Raw genomic sequence first — 21,022 nt, 5'->3', positions numbered from 1 at the left:
GCTTTTTTTTTTTTTTTTTTTAATCCTGAGACGGAGTCTTGCTCTTGTCGCCCAGGCTGGAGTGCAATGTCATGATCTCGGCTCACTGCAACCTCCACCTCCTGGGTTGAAGCGATTCTCCTGCCTCAGCCTTCTGAGTAGATGGGATTACAGATGCCCACCACCACACCCTGCTAATTTTTTGCATTTAGTAGTGATGGAGTTTCACTATGTTGGTCAGGGTGGTCTTGAACTCCTGACCTCAGGTGATCCACCTGCCTCAGCCTCCCAAAATGCTGGGATTAAAGGTGTGAGCCACCGCACCCAGCCAAGACTAGCTTTTAAGTGAAGCCTGTAACACTCACTTGCCTTTCTGTTGGCTACCAATAGTTACCAAAAAGAAATCTTGCTGCTATCACTGCCTGGAATGCCTTCATGAACCACTTTATCTGGGAAATTCCTACTCATCATTCAAACCACTCAATAAATATGTTGTAAATGGAGACTTGTAAAAATGACAAAAAGAACCCTAATCAATTATTTTAATGAAAAGCATGGTGTTAATGTCACTGAATGTTTTATTTATTTATTTTGAGACGGAGTTTCACTCTTGTCGCCCAGGCTGGAGTGCAATGGCATGATCTTGGCTCACCACAACCTCCGCCTCATGGGTTCAAGTGATTCTCCTGCCTCAGCCACCTGAGCAGCTGGGATTACAGGCATGCACCACCACCCCCGGCTAATTTTGTATTTTTTTAATACAAACGGGGTTTCTCCATGTTGGTCAGGTTGGTCTTGAACTCCCAACCTCAGGTGATCCACCCACCTCGGCTTCCCAAAGTGCTGGGATTACAGGCATGAGCCACCTCGCCCGGCCTGAATGTTTTAATAGTAAAATATGCATCTTGAATCCCTAGGCACAGATCATCTAATCTAATCATCTAATCTAAGGTAATCTAATCTAATCCCAGTCAGCTTTAAGGACATGTTAGCAAAACGTAATTAATTGATGTTTATTAAACTCTTATTACTGAAAGTTCTGCTTACTAGGAACCATCTTATGATAGTGGGCTTTTTAAAGATAAAAATATAGAAATATTACATGAGTCACATTTTTATTGGTCCTCAGCAAAATTCATTTCATGAAATTGTATTGTTTTTCAGTTCACTCTTTCCCCAGAGGTTAAGATCAAACATCATCAGGCTGTGTCTGTGACATTCTGAGACACAGTTGGAGGGAAGAGAGGGGTTATGTGCTGGGTTTTGGTAGAATTATTGCTAGATGAGAAATTAATTTGCTGCCCAATCAGTCCTCCTGACAGCTGATTGACAGGAGCAAACAAATTACCCACAGAAGCAGGGAAGAGGATATTCTGAAGAGCGATGCTATCCAGGTAGAAGAAGTGGAAAAGGCGTGGGGAGAAAGGATGGCCTGGGTTGGGTGGTTGAGGGAGCAGACCAGGGACTTCTGATTCTAAATTTGGATTTTACTTTCAAATTGAGGGCTTTTAGTTTAGTAATCAGAGCTCAGTGTCAACAAACACAGTCTAAAACTAGAAGAGCATTTAAATCAACCTCAAGCATCCCCTCTACTTCTACTTTCCTATATCACTCTTTGGTGATAGGACTTGAATTCAAGTCTTCAAGTTCTTTTTCTATAAATTTTTCCACCTCAAACTGAATTTCCCCATTTGCAAATCTAGTTAGAAGACTTCAATTTCCAACTTTTGGACAAACTTTTAACTTACATAAAAGCACTTTTTGTTTTAATATTGCAATCCTTAATTATAAGTGTTAGAGCTAATCATTTACTTATAATCTATAAAATTAGTCCAGGTTTTGAATCAAATTGAATTCTTATTACAATTGCCATCTTAGTCTTTCACAGCTTAATTAACTAAGCAGATTTTAATATAATATATTTTAATCTATCGTTTCTAAAAATTAACTTTCATGATGTGTTAAGAATCAAATAATTACTGTCAAGTTGCTGCAAAATGAATCATTACCATTTTAATGTAACTACACCAAACAGCAAAAGTTATTGAGTTTTAAAGTGCTTCTTAAAAATTTTAGTTATGAAATCCATCAATGCTGACATCTTAATTTTGTTCTACTCCTCAACTGATGCATTTATTTTTATGTAATTATGAGCTGTCAAAGGTCCCTTCCATAACAACAGATTTTATTCGCTTCACTGAACTTAATGAAATCCATGCGCATGAGTGAATTTCACAGATATATTTAAATTTGGCACCAGAAATTCTTATTTCTAATGGTGTTTAATATTTCAAAACATGAAGGTTCTTTTAGAAAGCAAATCGTAGAATCATAAAAAAAAAAAAAAAAAAACACAGTTTAAAAGATACTGAAGACGATATTTAGCAGATTTTGATAACTGCAGTATGGACCCTAAAGAAAATACTTAGCCCATTCAGTGGTTCCAAAAGCAGCCAGTCGCATCAAACATTCCATGAAATTTAGAATCATTTCAAGATTTGGGGGCTCTGAGGAAGGGAGAACTTCGGGAAGCACCACCCCTCTGCCACCTCTCTGGTACTCTATGCTCTATCTCCTTTTTCCCTCTCGGTCCTCCCCTCTCCCAAATTTCTCTCTACTTAGAGTTTCAAATAATTCTTCCTCTCTTGCATAGAATGCCTTCCTTTTTCTCCTGAAACTTCAGCTCCAGGCAGCATCCAGACTCTGAGCTAGGAAGGAACGTAACTTCTACCCTGGCATTTTCCTCTACAGACACATGAATCTTCTCCTCTGAGCAAAAGCCTTCATCTTAGCATGATCCATCTCACTGATGGTTTTAGAAAGTTATGGTAATACTTGTTCCTTTTATAATTATAATAGACTTTTTTATCATCTTTACATTTTCACTTAACGATATAGCTTAAGCAGTGAAAACCTTAACAGAAGTATGGCTTTGTAGATTAATACTTCTTATGTGCTGGAGAATACCCCCACTCCTTCTCCTTCCTTTAAACAATCATCTTGTATTGACAACTTAAGGTAAGCGCATGGGATTTATTTTTGTCACTTGTGCATAAGCTATCACTTCCTTTTCTTTTTTTTTTTTTCTGCTATGAGAATGCTGTATTAGGCAAAACCACATACTATGAAAATGCTTTGAAATGCAACAGGAGGAGATATGAAGACACAAAGAACAAGTGTGTAGTGACACATGGCTGTCAGAACACACTAAAGAATCCACACGGCTTCCCCTCTTTACCTAGAAAAGGAAGGCTCTAAGTAAGCCACCTCCTCCTCAGGAGAGGAAGTATTTATTCCTACTAAATGTAAGATTGTTATTACACCTATAATTTCTATCCTGTTTAGAGTTTATTTTATATCTAATAAGAACTTTGAATTGTGATAAGTATTTAATGTTTCTGGGTACTTTTGAGTTTAAGTGAAGTACAGGGCAAAGAATGTATTGAACTCAGAGGAAAAAGCCTAATTTTTTTCAGCCTAGCTCTGCCACTAAAATGTTGAGTCCTGCATTTCTCTGAACTATGGTACCCAATAAGAGAATTGAACTAGAATAAGGTTCTAAAGACTAGACTTCAGTAGTCTTTGAGATTTTTAAACTTATAAAGAAAATTTTGTGAAAGTCTGCATTATCTGGACAGGGTCTGTAACCTTCATAAGATTCTTTAAAAAATTCTTTTTTTTTTTTTTGAGACAGAGTCTCGCTCTGTCGCCCAGGCTGGAGTGCAGTGGTGCAATCTCTGCTCACTGCAAGCTCCGCCTCCCAGGTTCACGCCATTCTCCTAACTCAGCCTCCTGAGCAGCTGGGACTACAGGCGCCCGACACTATGCCAGGCTAATTTTTTTGTATTTGTAGTAGAGACGGGGTTTCACCTTGTTAGCCAGGAAGGTCTTGATTTCCTGATCTCGTGATCCACCTGCCTCAGCCTCCCAAAGTGCTGGGATTACAGGTGTGAGCCACTGCACCCGGCCAAAAAATTCCTTTATTTTAAAGTAACTTCATATTCACTCTGTCAGATTCTTTTTCAAATATCTTTGCATTGTAACAGTCACTTCTGAAAAGTGTATTAAAGGCTTTGAAGCCTTTTAACTGGGCTGGAAATTTGGGAGGTCATATGGCTTAGCATACTAGAACATATAGACATTCAAAAATATTAAAAATATTTTATGAATGTATACAAAATGTTATTAAATATACTGAGAATCTGGCAGTAAATATGGTAGGAGACAAATAGCTGTCCGTTGTTATTTCAGTCTACAGGTAAGAATCACTTTTACATACATATAAATTCATAACATGAAATAACTTGAATTAGAAGTCACAGAGTCTCTTGGTTATGGGGTTTTAAGCTATGACTTTCTGCAATATATAACATGTATATTCAGTTCACCTAAAACTTTTTTTTTTTTTTTTTTGGAAACAGAGTCTCGCTCTGTCACCCAGGCTAGAGTGCAGTGGCGTGATCTTGGCTCACTGCAACCTCTATCTCCTGGGTTCAAGTGATTCTCCTGCCTCGGCCTCCTGAGTAGCTGGGATTGCAGGTGCACACCACCACACCCGGCTAATTTTTGTATTTTTAGTAGAGACAGGGTTTCGCCATGTTGATCAGGCTGGTCTTGAACTCCTGACCTTGTTATCTGCCTGCCTTGGCCTCCCAAAGTGCTGGGATTACAGGCATGAGCCACTGCACCTGGCCCAATTCAGTGAACCTAAAATTTCTTCACCATGAATTGTCATGAATAGTTTTCAAAACTAACATAATTTTATATTGAAACTATAAAGTTTTATTACCTTAATGATGAAATCAACTGACCTTTTTCAATTTCTTAATTTATGTTATAAAGTTTACTCAGTACTCTTGTTGTTTTTGAAAAAAATTTAAAATGCTTTAAAATAATCCATAACAAAATAATTCTTTTTTTAGGTGGGAAAAAATAGGTGTAATATAGTTTTACTGTTCACTTTATTGGTTTCAATTTGAGTGATTTAAAGCAAATTGCTCAGGCATGTGGCTCACACCTGTAATCCCAGCACTTTAGGAGGCTGAGGCAGGAGGATCACTTGAGGCCAGGAGTTTCAGACCAGCCTGGGCAACAAAGTGAGACCCCTATCTCTATTAAAACAAAAGCAAAACAAAACAAAAAATCTACTTCACATACTTTGAAAGCATTTTAACCTCGATTTTATATTTATTGTCAATTAAATACAATTAAGCAGACAGTCAAGTGGCACCTACTGCTACATGTTGTAAAAATGTGCCGGTCAGAAGAGAAAAAACAAAAACATTCTATGTGGGAAATTTCTCAAAGCTGAGTTTAACCACTCACTTTGGAGAATAAGCAAATGAAAGGTAGTATCAGATTTCCAATGAGAAGTTTTTAAAAGAATATAGTTGGGCCGGGCGCGGTGGCTCATGTCCGTAATCCCAGCACTTTGGGAGGCCGAGGAGGGTGGATCACGAGGTCAGGAGATCCAGACTATCCTGGCCAACATGGTGAAACCCCGTCTCTACTAAAAATAAAAAATTAGCCGGGCGTGGTGGCAGGCGCCTGTAGTCCCAGCTACTTGGGAGGCTGAGGCAGAGAATCACTTGAAACCTGGGAGGTGGAGATTGCAGTGAGCCGAGATTGCACCACTGCACTCCAGCCTGGGCCACAGAGCAAGGCTCTGTCTCAAAAAACAACAACAACAACAAAAAAAAACAACAACAAAAAAAACCAATCCAGAAGTGTAAGAAAGTGTCTTTTTTTGTTTTTGTTTCTGTTTTTGTTTTTATGTGGTGGTGCCTTCTGCTCAGGCTAAACAATAAAGTAACATTTGGATTTAGGAGCCTTGTTGTTACTGATTCTATTTTCTTTGCCTTTATTTTTGTTTATCTACTTGATTTGAAAAGTTAGCTCACGAATTTTCAATTTTTGCATCTTAAAATTTTTTATTTAAGTTGATTTACTACCATTGCCTAGGATTTGATATTTGAGTTTATTAACTTTTTTAAATCTTGGGCATGCAGGTCCTAATATTTTTTCCATTTTAATCATAATATTTTCAGGAACTTATTGATTTTTGGAAGTATATTATTAATTATTTGAAAAAGAATTAAAAGTTCCTAAATCTATAATATTTTTATAATTTGATTGGCTATTGGAACTTTAATTTTACTACTTTTGGGTTAGGTACTGAGGTCTGTATAATAAGTGCTCAATATTTGTGGGGAATTATTTTGTGGCTAGTTCTTAGTCAATCTTTGTGACTTTTATGTTTCCTTAGAAATTGTGGTTTCCGAGGTCAGGAGATAGAGACCATCCTGGCTAACATGTCTCTACTAAAATACAAAAAAAAGAAAAAAAAAACAAAATTAGCCAGGCGTCGTGGCGGGCTCCTGTAGTCCTAGCTACTTGGGAGTCTGAGGCAAGAGAATGGCGTGAACCCGGGGGATGGAGCTTGCAGTGAGCCGAGATTGCACCACTGCACTCCAGCCTGGGCGACAGAGCGAGACTCTGTCTCAAAAAAGAAAAAAAAAGAAAAAAAAAGTGTGGTTTCAGGGCTCTCTATATAAGACTATCATGTTAAAAATATAATTGCATCATTCAAATCTATATCCTTAGCAGTGTTCACTTTTGCTTGTTAAGTTCATTTTCACTGAAGTTGTATTGAATTACATTTGTTCAGTTTTTTTCTTTATTGGTAGGTTTTGGTAGGGTCAGGATTGCTGTATCTTTTTGGTAAAATTTTCCTGTTATAAATCTCCTTATAGCTAACAATATTTTCGTCTCAAGTTTTATGTTATTTTAAATTAACATTGATACAATGGTTTTGTTGGTGATGGTATTGGCTTGTTGAATATTTTCAACTTTTATTGGCCCCTTATCTTTCTCTCTCAGTGTTTTAGGTCACCATTGTAAACATCATTAACAGATTTTAAAAAAACAAACAAACCTGGCCGGGCATGGTGGTTCACACCAGCAATCCCAGCACTTTGGGAGGCCGAGGCAGGCGGATCACGAGGTCAGGAGATCAAGACCATCCTGGCTAAAACGGTGAAATGCCATCACTACTAAAAATACAAAAAATTAGCCGGGCCTGGTGGCGGGCACCTGTAGTCCCAGCTACTCGGGAGGCTGAGGCAGGAGAATGGCATGAATCCTGAAGGCAGAGCTTGCAGTGAGCCGAGATCATGCCACTACACTCCAGCCTGGGCGATCTTCAGAAAGAAAAACAAAAACCTGACTTTTACTGGGAAATTGAATCTATTTCTATACACTGATTATTAATATACTTAAATTTATTTTCACTATTTTGTTTTGTGTTTTCCACTTACATTGGTTTATTTTATGTTGGAATAATTGTGTTTCCTTTGCGTATAACATATCTGTTTCCATTATGTTAGCACTTACCTTTCAATTTTCAAAATGCTTACTAAATAGTCTAAATCTAATCAAAATATCTACCCTTCTTTTGCAAAAAACAAGAACTTAAAGTATTTTAGGTCACAATCACTCCTGCCAATACCCTTTTCTCAATTATTCTATATTCACTTTAAAAAATACCCTGTAGTTATTGTTATTGATAGTCAGTGATTATTTAAACTCATAAACAGATCAATCAGCAGCTTTGCATTCCAAGCCTTTCTTTTGGGTTTCATTCACTTCCTGTTGAAGAACAACCTTTGGTATTTCTTTCTGGGAATTTCTGTGAGTGATAAATTCTCTTTGTATTTGATTTATCTGAAAATGTCTTCACTTAGTTTCACAGTTGGATAATTATCACCTGAGTTTAATGATGCTAAGTTGGCTTTTGTCTTCCCTAAGCATTTTGAAAATTATTTTCCTCCTTTTTGACATCTACTATTAATGAGGAATATAATTACAAGTTATAATCTATTTATAGATAATCTGTGTTTTCTTACTGCATTTTGAACTTTATTTTTGTCTTTAGTGTTATGCATTTTGTGACATTATATTTAATGGTGGAGATTGTATTTATTTTATTGCTTGGAACTCATCATGTTCATCTTGCACCAAATTGGGAGTTGGACTTGAACCCCTGCAGAAAACTAGATGCCTCAGAGGGTTACACTAGCTGTAAAAAAGGGACTTGAAAACTTAATAAAAATTTATACTAATTCTTCTCCCAGGAAATGCTCATTTCAGCATTATTATCCTTCATTTTGAATAAGATTAGTTTCAGCAAGGTCAGTGACCTTGCCTTGAGTCATACAGTTAATGCGTGGCTGGGTCCAGCTTTGTTTCATATCAAAGCTTGTGATCTTCCTTTGCTGCATTCATTCCCTGTGCATTATATAGTTCTCTGTGTCCACATTTCCCCCTAGGGGAAATTTCCCCAACAAAAGAAAGACCAGTCTCAGGAAGATAATTTTTCCAGTAAAAGCAAAGTCTGTTATACATCAATCGCTTTGAACTAGGGAGTGAGTAGGGGATAGCTTGGCCTTCAATGTACAATTCTATGAGTTCTGACATTTGGATAATATTCAAATCCCTGTTCAGATGTGGAATATTACCACCACCCCCAGAAAACTCCCTTGTGTGCCTACCCCTCGTAGGCAACCACTGTTCTGAGTTTTTCTATTAAGGATTAGTTTTCTTATTTTAGCGGTTTATATAAATGGAATCTATACAGTGTCCGTTGTTTTGACTAAGCCTTCTGTCTCTCAGCATAAGGCATCTGAGATTCCTTCATGCTGTTTGTATGTTAGAAGCTTGTCCTTTTTTATTGAATAATATTTCATTGAATTAATATAACACGATTCTATGAGAATTGCTAAGCCATGGGATATGTGTTTAATTTTATAAGAAACTACCCTATATTTTTTTCCAGAGGGTTTTACTATTTTACATTCCTGCTTACAATGCATGAGAGTTCTGATTCTTCTCATCCTCACCAATATTTAGTGTTGTCAGTCTTTTTTAATTTTAAGCAGTCTAATTGATATATCTTATTATGGTTTCGTTTGCATTTCTCTGATGACTAATGATGCCCAAGAATTTTTCATGTGCTTATTGGTCATTTATATATGATGCTTTGTGAAGTGTCTATTCAAGTCTTTTCCACATTTTTTAGGCTGTTTATCTTTTTATTACTGAATTGAAGAAACTCTTTATGTAGCTCATCTTTGTTAGACAAAGGAGCATTTCCTCCCAATCTGTAGCTTTCTTATTCAAGTTCTTAAAGTTTCTATTTTTGAGCAGATTTTTTTTTTCATTTTGAGAAAGTATTTTGTGGTTTTTAATTTTGGTCTTCTACTAAAGAATGCTTCGCCTGCCCCATGTCAGGAAGACATCCTATTATGTTTTGTTTTAGAAGCTATACTGTTTTAGCTTTATTTTTCAGTCTATAGTCCATTTTGAGTTTGTTTCTGTTTGGTTTGAGGTAGGTGTCATGGCTCATTTTTTTCTCCCTATGGACATTCAGTTTTTGCAGCTCTGCTTGTTGTAAAGATTTTCTTCTATTTCATTGCTTGGGTGACTTTCTTAGAAATCAAAAGTCAGTAGAGACATGGGTTTGTTTCTGGGCTCTCTTTTCTGTTCCACTGATCTACTTGTCAATCCTCTGCCCGTATCACCTAATATCTTGATTCCTACAGCTGTATTACAAGGCTTGGAACCAAACAGTACAAGTCTGCCCACTTTATTTTTCTTTTTAAAGATTGTTTTGAATATACTAGATTTCTACATTCTAGATGGTTTTATAGTACTTTTAGCATCAGTTTGTGAATTTCCCTACAAAAATGAAAAATGCCAGGCAAGATTCTTATTTGGATTGCATACAATATAATTAAGATTTAAAATTCATTACAATAGCAATAAAGGCACCAATAAGTGGAACTTGACAAACTGATTGTACTTCAAATGTAAAGAACCATGGAAAACCAAGACAAATTGAAGAAGAAAAAATGAGGTTCATCAATCAAATATTAACACTTGTTTTAACAATAGTATTGTGTTATAGCTAAGGAGACCATAAATAGATCTAAAAGTATATGAAAATATATGATGGAAGAACATAACACAGCAGTGAAGAAATCTAGACTCTGCAACAGATTGTGCTGAGGCAGCTGACTTGTTACACGAAAACAAGTTAAAATAGATTCTATTCTTACCTCAACTTCTGTACTAAAATAAATACCAAACGGTCTGTGATCCAAATGTAGATACAAAAATTTAAAGTATTTTGAGGAAAACAGCCGAATAAGCTTGATGACTTTGTGATAGCAAATGTTTCCTTAAATGAGACATAAAATTACAATTCATAGAAGACAATGGCAATGAATTTGACTACATTTACGATGAACATTTCTATGAGTCAAAAGATACCACAAAATGTAAATAATGCTATGCATTATTGTAATTAATACATAAATTACAAATAATTATTATCTGGAAGATGTGGATAATGCCTCTAAAATTAGCTAAAGTAACTACAAAAAGGCAAACAGTACAACTGACAAATGGACACAATAGATTATGGTAGGTTGTCTCCAAGGGTGGCCACCATCAATTCCCGCCTTTCCTCTTCATGTGCCTGCTGCTCCACTCACTGAGATATGGGCCCTATTTTTTTCCCCTTGAACCTAGGCTGGCTTTATGCATTGCCTTAACCAATAAAATACACCATCAGTAATGATAGTGAATAAGCAATTGGCAGAAAAGGAAATAAAAAAAGGCCAATAAGATGAAAATATGCTCAACCTCACAATAATCAGAAAAATGAAGATGGAATACCGAATGATGTCATTTCACACACATGTTGGACAGGTACATTTATAAAGTCTGACAATACGAAATGATGGTGATGGTGTCATACACTGCTGAGGGAAACAGAACTTGGTCCAGACACATTAGAGAACAAGTCTGGAATATCCAGACAAAATGAAGATGAACATTTGTTCACACTCAGCAATTCCTGTTCTTTGCATATGCCCTGGAGTAATGGAAACATGCATGAGAATGTTTAGCTTGACATTGTTTATTAAAGTGAAAAATTGGAAATGAACTAAATGTTTATCATGTGGATAAAACACATTTGTGATGCTTTTATACAAATAAAAAAGTGACATGTAGAATAATCACTTCCTTTTATTGAATGCTTTTACAGATGCTGGGTGCAATTCAAAGTTGTTTTCATGTATTATTTTATTTTATCCTCCTCATACCTCTAGGAATACTAATCATCGTCATTATCATCATCTTTGTCCTCATTTTACAGAGAAGTGAGTGAGAGAGCTGGGATATGACTTCAGGAATCCATATTCTTACTAATTACATTATGCTGGTTTTGGAGAATTGAGAGGACCTCTGAGGAATCTTCCTGAGGAACGCTCTTTGCAAAGCTCTGCTCCAGAGGTGGCTAGATGAGGGCACACCCCTATTCTTGCCTTCCTGGCCTCCTGTTAATACACAGTCTCTCAGACCAAGATTGATTCCTAGGGTACATATGTGAGAAAAGGCCGATACGTGTACAGACAAGAGAATGGTAGCTTACTTGGGACGATAAACGGCTTGTTATATAAAATTCTTAAGGGTTGTAAATTAACATTGCACACTCTGAAAAAATGTAATTTTATTAAATTAAAGGAATAACAGACTCTTGAGTGTAAGAAGAGACAATAGACTTAATACTAACAACCTTAATAATATATTGGCTTGTTGTAGAGATTCAAAGAAATTGTTTATCAATTGCCTGGTGCATGGTAGGCATTTGATAAACATTCTCGTCTTTAAATTTTCTGTTTACAGTACTTTTGTCTACGTTAACACCTCAATAACCCATGGACTTTCACAGAAAAGCCCTTGAGGTCTGAATTTATGAATTTGTATGTGCTGATTTCAGCATGTTCTAAGTATACAAGCAAAGAAACAAGAAATAATAATGGTTTTGAGTAGCTGTGCAAAATCAGCAGCCAGAAAGATGTCTAAGAACAAGTAAAAGTTTATTAATAAGTAGGGGAAAGTGGAGGTCACTTATTGGCCAAGACCAAATAAGGTTCAGAGATAGTGGATGATTTCTATCAGCAGTATACCCTTGAAAACAGTCATGAATTTCTGTCACCTTGATAGAATATTTGTTCCTGTTTCAGATGATGGAGAACAGCTCTGAACAAAACAAAAACCTCAGCCACCATGAAGCTCAGTGACAGACAATAAACACACACATAGGTAAAATGTATGTCATGTCACTATTGAGAGAGAGGGTGACAGGTGTCTTGCTGGAAAATAAAACAGGAAAAGATGTTATGGTGTGAGGATGGTGCCAGGAGTTACATCGGAAAATTAGGTAGGAAGGTTCCGTGGAGAAGTGGCATTTGAGTAAAGACCTGAGGGGTGGGTGAGAGTGAGAGAAAGACAATTTCTGAGGAGAGACAATAACAAATACAGAAGAATTCCTGTTAGTTCCGGGAACAGCAAGAGGTCAGTTTGCTTGACTGCAGTTTCCACAAAGTGAGTGGAGAGGTGGACGTCTCAATCATGCACCGCTTTGCTAGCCACTGAAAAGACGTGGGCTTGTTTCTGAGTGAGATGAAAAACCATGGAATGATACCTCATGGACTGGACTGCCTTCCTTCCAAATTTGTATGTGGAAGCTCTAGCCCCCAGAGTGAATGCATTTGGAGGTCAAGCCTTTGGAGAGAGAATTAAAGTTACATGAGGTCCTACGATTTGAGCCCTAATCCAATGGTACTGGAGCGCTTATTAAAAGAGATTGAGACATGTGAGAGACCGCAGGGATTCACGTGCTCAGAGGAGACCATGTGAGGACACAGGGAGAAGGTGGCCACTTGCAAGCCAAGGAGACAGGCCTCGAGAAAAACCGAACCTGCTGGCACCTCGACATTGGACTTTCAGCCTTCAGAACTGTGAGGTAATGTTTTACTTGTTTAAGCCACCCAGGCTGTGCTATTTTGTTATGGCAGTTCTAGCTGATGTATACAGATACCGAGAAGCTGGTGTAATCTAGCTTAATTTTTAAAAATGGCACTCCGACTGCCTTGTAGGGAAAAGAGTGCAATGATAGGAGTAAGGTGGCAGAAGTTTATTGCAACGGTCCAGGTGGGAGGGAACAGTGGCTTGGGCAGAAGTGGTAGTCACTGTGGAGGAGTCAGCAGTTAAGGCTACTTTTTACAGTTGGTGCAGTCTGGTGATGGGTTGGACGTAGGGTAAGAGAAAAACAGCAGAGCTAAGGAGAATTGCAAATTTTGGCCCCCAAACAAATGGATGTCTGGAAAAGCAAGTTTAAGGGGACAGATGAGGAGTTTGGTTTTTAGACATGCTAAATTTGAGTCAACACAGAAGTGTCAAGTAAGTAGTTAGATAGATAAGTCAGGAATTGAAAGGAGAGGCTGGAGATATAAAGATGGACCTTTTAAGCCATGACACTGGATTGGATCAATAAGAGATGGACAGAAGTTAGAGAGAGAAGAGGCTGAAAGTCTAAGCCAGAGGCCACTGGTGAACACCAATATTTAGAGTTTGGGGACATGAGGAGAGAGACGCAAGTGCTGTGAAAGAAATAGCTAGTGAAATGGAAGGAAAATTAGGAGAGAGTACTCGGGGCCGTATCCTAGAGCTACATGAACATGGTGTCTTTTGGATCAGGGAGTCATCAACCGGAGTGAGTTAGGCTGAAAAGTCAGTGGGATTATAGCCTGGAATTGGCCACTGGATTTAGCTTCATGGAAGTCATTGCAGATTAGTGGAGTGGTGAAGGCAAATGTCCAATTAGAATAATTTCAAGAGAAAATAAAATGAGAAGAATGAGAGATAATGCATATCAATAATTTTTTCAAAGAAATTTGCTGTAAATGACACCGGATAAATGAGGTGACAGGAAGAAAAGGAAAAGACTCAAGAATAATTTTAAGATAAGAAAAATAATGGATTATTTTAGCTATAAATCCAGCAAAAAATAACAACAACAAAAGACTAAGGCACATGTATCAGTTGATGAGAAATGTCTTTAGAAGATGGAAGACTGAACTCAAAATTCAGAGAATTCACAAACACTCGATGGTGAGAGGCTGGAAATTGGTTACTAATCATCAGAATTAGGCAGGCCTGGCTGAAGTTGAGACTCTGCCTCTTTTAGCCTTAAGTAATTTGTTAATCTCTTTACCCCTAAATTTTCCTTCTTTGTAAAATGGCTGTTGTGAGCACTGAATTCGAGAATGCATGTAGATACCTAGTCTCCAGCACATAGTAAGTGCTCCATAAATGCCGTTTGCTTTTATGAGTGCCTCTTTCTAAATGAGATAAAAATAGAAACAGCAGGTTTTAGGGGGATGCTTTGGTCATTCACTAGCGGAAGGTAAGCTCAGTATTAGTTGAAAATCACTAGTAAGAGAGAGGGCTTGAATGAAGCGGTTTCTGGCCCCACAGCACATTGCCAGCAGAGAACTGAGCCACGGCAGGAACCCAGCAGAAGTCATCTGGAAGGTCGTACTAGGAAATGATAGGAAAAAGTGGGTTTTGGCTAAGGAGCGCTTCTAAGCAGGACAGTGGAGGCAGCACCTTGGCGCTCCTGACCGGAAGGCACCACCCAGAGAACTAAAGAGTCGCCTCACAACAGACAGGGAGAGGAACCCCAGACCAGGGGCCCAGACTCACCCACAGGGGGAGAAACGGCTTCCTCGAGCTTTCTTGATTGGCTGACTGTGGAATGATTTTAGCCACTGAGAGTGAATTTTATGGATCTGAAGAAAGATGCCATTTTCTCTGAGGGGCTTTTCGGGAAGAGTAAGCTTCAAGGGTGAGGAATTTATGTCTTGGAGCATCTGTGTTCATAGATAGAATTGGAGTCCCATTGATATGATACGTACACATATAAACCTCTCAGATATGAGATATATATATAATCTTCTGCTACATATTGTATATATTCCTGTGATATGTATTAATATATATCAATATATATTCATATGTGTGTGTATTATAGGTCTCTCCAGAATTAATTGCAGTTTGGGGTAGAGTATGTTTTTCAACTTCAATGTTGATTAGATGGAGCTAGAGCTGGCAATAGGCAGCTTCCTCGGGGGTTTCCATCTACTATACTACATTGACTTTTAAGATTCTCCTGGCTCGAAGGCCTTTCCACATCTGTGCTCCCGGTAAAACTCTCTCTTTGTCAAGCTCTTCTCAGCTCCCCATCCTCTATGAGGTCATTTTTGATTCCTCTAGTTCTTACTGAGGGTATTTTCTCTAAGCCATTCATTGATTATTTGCATCATGTGATTTCATTGTCACATGCCATTATATATTTAACAAATTCTTTAATCACTTTTAGTATAGTACTTGCTTCTTTTGGTGTGTACATCTAGCTGGGTTTGAATTCCCTGAGAATAGTGATCATGTCTTAACTTTATTTTGTATTCTTAACTGTATTGAGACAATACATGGTTAAAGCTTTGGTTAGGTAATTGGCTTATGTGAAACAGAAAATATATTGTACATTATCTCTAAAATTATGCAGCTAAATCTTTGCTTTAAGAAATAATTTGTTTCAACACTTCTAAAAATAATCTTTTAAAGAGAAATGATTATCATGTTGATATTATAGATGTGTTTTACTGAAATATTTTTCCTGTTGCTTTATAAAATAAATCACACATAAGAAGTGGAAATTTTTTTCTGAACAAATGTCAACAAAACATTCTAGTAATTAGAGTACTATTCTATTCTGAGAAATAGCACACAGATTCAAACATGAGGCATCAAGATAGAGTGGTATCTGGTGGAATGGTATCTGAGTCAGCCTTCCCTGTGATTTGTACAAGAGTAGTAATTTTTTTTTTCTTTTTTTTTTGAGACCGAGTCTCACACAGTCTCCCAGGCTGGAGTGCAGTGGCACGATCTTGGCTCACTGCAACCTCCACCTCCCAGATTCAAGCGATTCTCCTGCCTCACCCTCCCAAATAGCTGGGACTACAGGTGCACGCCACCAGGCCCAGCTAATTTTTCTATTTTTAGTAGAGACGGGGTTTCACAGTGTTGGCCAGGATCGTCTCGATCTCTTGACTTTATGATCCACCCACCTCGGCCTCCCAGAGTGCTGGGATTACAGGCGTGAGCCACTGGCTCCTGGCCAAGAGTGGTAATTTCAATAATTAAAATTATTTAATTAAATTTTTCATGATTCTCAAATTTCCTCAACATTTTAAGGCCATTTCCAAATTTAAGACATTTGTTATAGTTTCGCTATTTCTCTCCATATGTGTTTTTCCAGACATACGAGAATTCTGTTGTGAATCTCTTCAAGAAAGGTAATAAGTAACACTGAGGTTCCAAATAAGCACTTCCTTGCTGAGCAGTTTGTTCATTCACTCGACAGTCAGTTTGTTCATTCGCTCGACAGTCAGTTCTTTCATTCGCTCGACAGGCAGTTCGTTCATTTCGCTCGACAGGCAGTTTGTTCATTCACTCGACAGTTTGTTCATTCCCTCGACAGTCAGTTCGTTCATTCGCTCGACAGGCAGTTTGTTCATTCACTCGACAGTTTGTTCATTCCCTCGACAGTCAGTTTGTTCATTCCCTCGACAGTCAGTTCATTCATTCACTCGACAGTCAGTTTGTTCATTCACTCGACAGTCAGTTTGTTCATTCACTCGACAGTCAGTTATTGAATGCTACTGTGGGCCAGATGGAATGATGCACATGATGGAGAAGGCGAAGTCCCCAGTGTCAGCAAATTCATTCAATAAATGAATTAAAGGTTTTCAAAGGTTGAAAAACAACCCTTTGTTAATTGGTAGTGTCAGGGAGAGTTCACAATGTTACTCATGGTTTCTGCGTTATGGATTATTAACAATTCAGCTGTAGGCAAGTTCTAAAATTACATTACTCATTCTCTAATCTCTCTGTTTTGGGCCTTCTTTAAAATAGTAAGATACTTTCCCTACATAGTTCTGTTATGAGCTGTTTTTATGCTTAGCACTTCTGGCACCAACCAATCAATAACAACCATATCTCTGAATTTTGGAACATCAACTGTATGCCCTATATTTTCTTTTCTTTTCTTTTTTAAGATGGAGTTTCGCTCTTGTTGCCCAGGCTGGAGTGCAATGGCACAATCTCAGCTCACCACAACCTCTGCCTCCCAGGTTCAAGCAATTCTCCTGCCTCAGCCTCCCAAGTAGCTGGGACTACAGGTGCCCGCCACCACGCCTGGCTATTTTTTGTATTTTTTAGCAGAGATGGGGGTTTCACTGTGTTAGCCAGGATGGTCTCCATCTCCTGACCTCGTGATCCGCCCGTCTCGGCCTCCCAAAGTGCTGGGATTACAGGCCTGAGTCACTGCACCCGGCCAAAGTAAGTCTTTAATTGTGCTTGTCAATTTCCAGATTTATCCCAGGGTTCAACAAATACCTAATTTAACTTGAATACTAGTAAGGTTTTTCTGTAGGTATTACTGTGTCTTCTTGCATGTGTTTTGCTGTTTGGAAAGTTTTCTGTCATGATTCCCATGGATGTGAGGAGGTCCCCAATTTTACCTGGATTTAAATGATTTAATAGGATACGACCAGATGTGCTCAAATAGTTTAAACATTATGTATTGTGCTACCAGATGTGCCTCTATTAAATCAAGAATTCAAGGTAATACGTATGCCACTGTTGTATGTTCACTTTCATTAAAATCTATCTCTAGGCAATTCATCTTTATTAATTTGTGACTTCCCCCCCCCCCCGCAGAAAATGGCCAAAATTCAGACTCCCTGTCTTCTGTAGAATAAACAGTAGCTCTTTTGACAGCAGTCTTCATTCACCTTGCAATGGAATGATGTCTTTTTCTTTGTATCTTTATCATTATTTAATATGTATTGTATTCATGTTTATAATTCACATACATTGTAGACATTGTATAAATTTTAAAAATAAAGTATAAAATAAATTGTAATCCCAGTACCTGTAACATTTTAATGTACTTTTGCACCTTTTTTTCTATGCCTTTAAAATGATCTTTATTAAAATTTCCTGTTCAACTACTCAGCTGTAAGAAGGAATGAAATAAGAGCATTCACAGCAACCTGGATGGAGTTAGAGATCATTATTCTAAATGAAGTAACTCAGGAATGGAAACCAAACATCGTATATTCTCACTTATAAGTGAGAACTACATTATGAGCTTGCAAAGGCATAAGAATGATACACTGGACTTGAGGACTGGAAGGGTGGGATTGGGGTGAGGGATAAAAGATTACACATTAGGTAGTGTACACTGCTTGGGTGATGGTGCACCAAAATCTCAGAAATCACCATTAAAGAACTTATTCATGTAACCAAACAACATCTATTTCCCAAAAACCTATTGAAATAATAATAAGAAAAAGAAAAACCAATTCCCAGTGAGCATTCCATCTTGCAAATGACCAGTGTCATTCTGGACAAAGCAAAAAATCACTTGGTAAAGTTAAACCCAGGTACAGTAAAACTCCTTTGTTCCCTGTGTGTATTGAAACATTTCTATTTCCCTTCACACTCCATGGTTCTCTATCTATACCTGCCTTAAATTTTTGAAGGTTAAAATCACTGGAGTCACACAAGCAATAACTTCGGGGGTTCCGTTGTCCATTTGCGCATTGGAAAATATTCAAAGCTATTTTCCTATTGAAATGTGGCATTATCTTTGGGCAGGTAACTATGTCTCCACAAGCTTCTTGGCTTTCCTACGGACAGCCAACCCCAATCCAGCTCCAGTGTCTTCATTCACAAGTCTTCATTCAACTGTCAACACAATGTATACCTTCCAAATAATTACTGGATGTTGTTTTTTTGTCTCCAATATTCATTAACTCTTGATTGTAAAAATGACAGACCTTGTCGTATGTGCACAATATTCTAAAATAGCCCTTGAACCATGTCAGATCATTAGAGAGCTTGTGGTTATCTGTTCTGTGTTGGCTCTTGTAGAATTAAATTTACTGAAATCAAAATCAATTTGATGCCATCAGACCACGAGGATTGTCAGAATAAATGCCCTATGAAAACCCATCATTTTATCCATTATAATGTCTCGGAGAGCACAGTTCTTATACAATCACGTTATTTTTATGAAGGACTCAGAAACAGCTGTATTTTCTGCGGCTGGTTTGTATTTATCTTGTGAAGTTTACGAGTTACACGAGTTGTTTATCTGGGAAAGGTTTCCTTTCTAGGCTGGATGCTGAAGCTTTGTGCAGAATAACTTCAGGATCTCCATTGTCTACTTGTACATTAGAAAAGCTGCAAATAATTGTCTTAATAAAATTTTGCTTCGCCTTTGGGCTTCACTCTGTTTTGTCCTATTTTCCCACTCTTATTTTTCTTTAGTTCATTTTGTGATATTATAAACCTTTCATTATAAGCATCTTATAAGCTTTATTGAAAGGCTTTTGAAGTCAGGTTTTTTAGATAAATAAATAAATAATTTAAACCTTGATTTCAAGATAATTTCTTTTTTAAAAAATGACACATAATTGGAAACCTACTAACTCCATGGAATTTGGTTTCAGAGTGTTGCTTTCATTTTTCATACTTTTATGAGTATTTTTGAGAGTAAATGTGTAGGATGGATTTCAGTTTTCTAACACCAAGAATATGATTGGAAATTTATAGTCTTGGCAGATGTTTCACACATGAACACTTCCACCCACAAATAATATAATCCTAGAGTTTGAAAGGACTCCTCATTTCACAGAAGTTGAATTACAGGCCTTAGGGGGCTTGACTGAGGTACCTTGGTTTTTGGCAGGGGTAGAATTAGAGCCTTGGTTATTTGACTTCAGCTTACTCCCCTTCTGTTGAGCTCTTTTCAGTAACTCTCAGTTCCATTCCACAAATATTTCATAAATACTTGAAATATCATGCTAAGCACCCAAAGTTCCCGATCCCTGAAAGCTTTCAATCTGGGAGGAGGTAAAATGAAAACCAAATAGCTAAAACCTCGAAAATCTAACACACCAATTCTCTAAACACGGTGCTGAGTGCTATGAAGTCTCAAGAAAATAGATCCCACCTGTTTGAGAGATTGAGAAGGAGCCACAGCCCAGCGGGCGATGGGAATCTTGGAGCTGCGTTTTAAAGTATAGATTGTTTTCCTATTGGCAGAGGTTCAGGGTAGGGAATAGGGTGGGCAGGTAAACTCAGATGGTGAAGCAAAAATGAAAACCACGCACGACGTGGCCTGAGAGGAAGGGGCGCAGCCCACCTGGAGCACAAGAGACATTGTGTCCGGAATTGGTTCCTGCTGTGGTCTGACTTCAAAGAATGGAGATGCTAACCTTCCCAGTGAGTGTTACAGGTCTTTAAGATAGCAGGTGAGTGTTACAGCCCTTAAAGATGGCAGGTGAGTGTTACAGCTCTTAAAGATGGCAGGGACCCAAACAGTGAGGGGTAGCAAGGTTTACTGTGAAGAACCAAATGACAAAGCTTCCATAACTTGCAAACCAATCAAAGCATGTTGCTGCTGCTGGCTGGCTGGGGGGGGGGGGGGGCGGGGGGGGAAGGGGGGGACCAGCTTTTATTTCGTTATTGTCTACGCCCATGTTCGTTTCTGTCCTATCAGAGTGCCCGTTTTTCAATCCTCCCCACGACTGGTTACTTTTAGAATCCTGCTGATTGGTGCATTTTACAGAGTCCTGATTGGTGTGTTTTACTGAGTGCTGATTGGTGTGTTTTATAATCCTCTTGTAAGACAGGAAAGTTTCCCAAGTCCCCACTTGGCCAAGAAAGTCCAGCTGGCCTCACCTGTCAACATGAAATGTGGTAACACATGCCTCTACTGGGTATTCACCTTGGTGAAGACTGCTGGGGTCAGACAGTGGGAATCATACAATCAATAAGTGAAAGCTGCAGAATGCTAAAGTACCTTAAATCTGTGCAGCTCACAACTTAAAAAGCATCCACATCACCCAGGGATCTTTAAAGTGCTGCTTATGACTCCGGCCTCAGTGGAACTGAGGGTCGGCCTCGCTGGCATGCTCCTGACAGACCCCAGCGCTGGCCAGTGGCAAGGCTCTGAATTGTAATTCGTAGTATTGGTGCCTATTAATGCTGCACCAAC

General features: G+C 38.2%; 1 long non-coding RNA gene across 3 annotated transcripts in view; it reads left to right on the top strand.

Annotated features, from left to right (window-relative positions):
- Positions 1-17,890, top strand: part of LOC102144501 (uncharacterized) — a 37,819-nt gene extending 19,929 nt beyond the window's left edge. For 2 of the 3 annotated variants that reach the window (XR_012426750.1, XR_012426748.1), the window contains one exon: positions 12,072-13,863. This is a non-coding gene — a long non-coding RNA (uncharacterized lncRNA). Of the gene's footprint in view, positions 1-12,071; positions 13,864-17,009 lie in introns of those variants that run through there. The other variant, XR_012426749.1, reaches the window with a different exon arrangement.
- Positions 17,891-21,022: the final 3,132 nt, after the last annotated feature.

This window comes from Macaca fascicularis, chromosome 17, assembly GCF_037993035.2.
Source record: "Macaca fascicularis isolate 582-1 chromosome 17, T2T-MFA8v1.1".
NCBI lineage: Eukaryota > Metazoa > Chordata > Mammalia > Primates > Cercopithecidae > Macaca > Macaca fascicularis.
The sequence above is the reverse complement of the archived record's forward strand: the minus strand, read 5'-3'. Positions and strand labels throughout refer to the sequence as shown.